The 2,118-nt window shown below is 41.9% G+C and overlaps 1 pseudogene; it reads left to right on the top strand.

The window, feature by feature from the left end:
* The first annotated feature begins 414 nt into the window (after positions 1-414).
* On the top strand, positions 415-1,881 carry LOC138383787 (obg-like ATPase 1; annotated as a pseudogene).
* Positions 1,882-2,118: the final 237 nt, after the last annotated feature.

Raw genomic sequence — 2,118 nt, 5'->3', positions numbered from 1 at the left:
TGTAATCCTAGCACTTCAGGAGGCTGAGACAGGAGGATTGCTTGAGGCCAAGAGTTCAAGACCAGCCTACGCAATATAGTAAGATCCCATCTCTACAAAAAAATAGAAAAATTAGCCAGGCATTGTGGTACATGCCTGTAGTCCTAGCTACTCAGGAGGCTGAGGCAGGAGGATCACGTAAACTCTGGAGTTTGAGGTTACAGTGAACTATGATGATGCCATGGCACTCTAGCCCAGGCGACAGAGTGAGACCCTATCTTTAAAAAAAAAAAAAATGCTTCCCGCTGTAGTGTGTGTTGCTCAATGGAGAGGCCAGGCCTGGGCTCTCTCCTCCTTCCTCCCCGACTTCAGCTGCTGGCAGGATCTGTCTGTCACTGCCACTGGGACCCTGTGTCATCGCCCACCCCAAGCATGATGCCCCTCAAAAAGGGAGGTAATGGAATTAAACCACCCCCAATCATGGGAAGATTTGGAACCTCACTGAAAATTGGTACTGTTGGATTGCCAACAATCCCAACACTGTTGGAAAATCTGCCTTCCTCAGTGTATTAACCAATAGTCAGGCTTCAGCAGAAGACTTCCCACTCGGCACTGTTGATCCTAATGAGAGCAGAGTACCTGTGTCAGATGAAAGGTGCTTTTGAAGATGATAATACTATGCTACACTTAAAGGAAGTGTAAATCCTGTTTGAGATATAGAAATAATATATGCAGAGCTTCAGCTTATTGTTTGTTTGTTTTTTCCTCCACTGAGGCAAGTAAAGAGAGCTTCAGCTTAAAGATGAGGACATGATTAGGCCCATTATAGATAAGCTAGAAAAGGTGGCTGTGAGCGGAGGAGCAGAGGAGATAAAAAACTAAAACCTGAATACCACAGAATGTGCAAAGTCAAACCCTGGGTGATAGATCAAAAGAAACCTGTTCACTTCTATCACGACTGGAATGACAAAGAGATTGAAGTATTGAATAAACACTTATTTTTGACTTCAAACCAGTGGTCTACTTGGTTAATCTTTCTGAAAAAAGACGGCATTAGAAAGAAAAGCAAATAGTTGATAAAAATTAAAGAGTGGGTGGACAGGTATGACCCAGCTGCCTTGGTCATTCCTTTTATTTTTTTTAGTTTATTATTTTATTTTATTTTATTTTTTGAGATAGAGTCTTGCTCTGTTGCCTGGGCTAGAGTGCCATGGCGTCAACCTAGCTCACAGCAACCTCAAACTCCTGAGCTCAAGCGATCCTCCTGCCTCAGCCTCCCGAGTAGCTGGGACTACAGGCATGCACCACCATGCCCGGCTAATTTTTTCTATATATATTTTTAGCTGTCCATATAATTTCTTTCTATTTTGAGTAGAGACGGGGTCTCGCTCTTGCTCAGGCTGGTCTTGAACTCCTGAGCTCAAAGGATCCACCCGCCTCGGCCTCCCAGAGTGCTAGGATTACAGGTGTGAGCCACCGCACCCGGCCGGTCATTCTTTTAGTGGGGCCTTGGAACTCGAGTTGCAAGAATTGAGTGCTGAGGAGAGACAGAAGTATCTGGAAGTGAATATGACACAAAGTGCTTTGCCAAACATCATTAAGGCTGGGGTTGCGGCACTCCAACTGGAATAGTTTTTCACTGTAGGCCCAAATGAAGTGCCTGTATGAACCATCAGGAGAAGGACAAAGGCTCCTCAGGCTGTAGGAAAGATTCACACAGATTTTGAAAAGGGATTCATTATGGCCGAAGTAATGAAAGATGAAGATTTTAAAGAGGAAGTTTCTGAAAATTCAGTCAAGGCTGCTGGAAAGTACAGACAACAAGGCACAGGCTGTATTGTTGAAGACAGAGATACTATCTTATTGCTGTTTAATACACCTCAACAACCAAAGAAGAAATAGATTTTAATTATTGCTATTGTACAACTTCCAAAAGAAAAGGTATATCATTTTTTAAAATTAAAGCTTCTGAAAACTGAAGAGACAAATAAAGTTGGGGAAATGGGAATCTGCTGCAAACAAATTATTTTTATTTGTTTTCTTTAATAAAATTAAAATATTGTGTACCTCCAAAAAATTTTTCAAACATATAGAAAAGTTGAAACATCTGCAGATCCACCACCTAGATTCAACAATTGT

Source organism: Eulemur rufifrons, chromosome 6 (assembly GCF_041146395.1).
Source record: "Eulemur rufifrons isolate Redbay chromosome 6, OSU_ERuf_1, whole genome shotgun sequence".
Taxonomy (NCBI): domain Eukaryota; kingdom Metazoa; phylum Chordata; class Mammalia; order Primates; family Lemuridae; genus Eulemur; species Eulemur rufifrons.
Note: the sequence above shows the minus strand (reverse complement) of the source record. Positions and strands in the feature narration are given on the sequence as shown.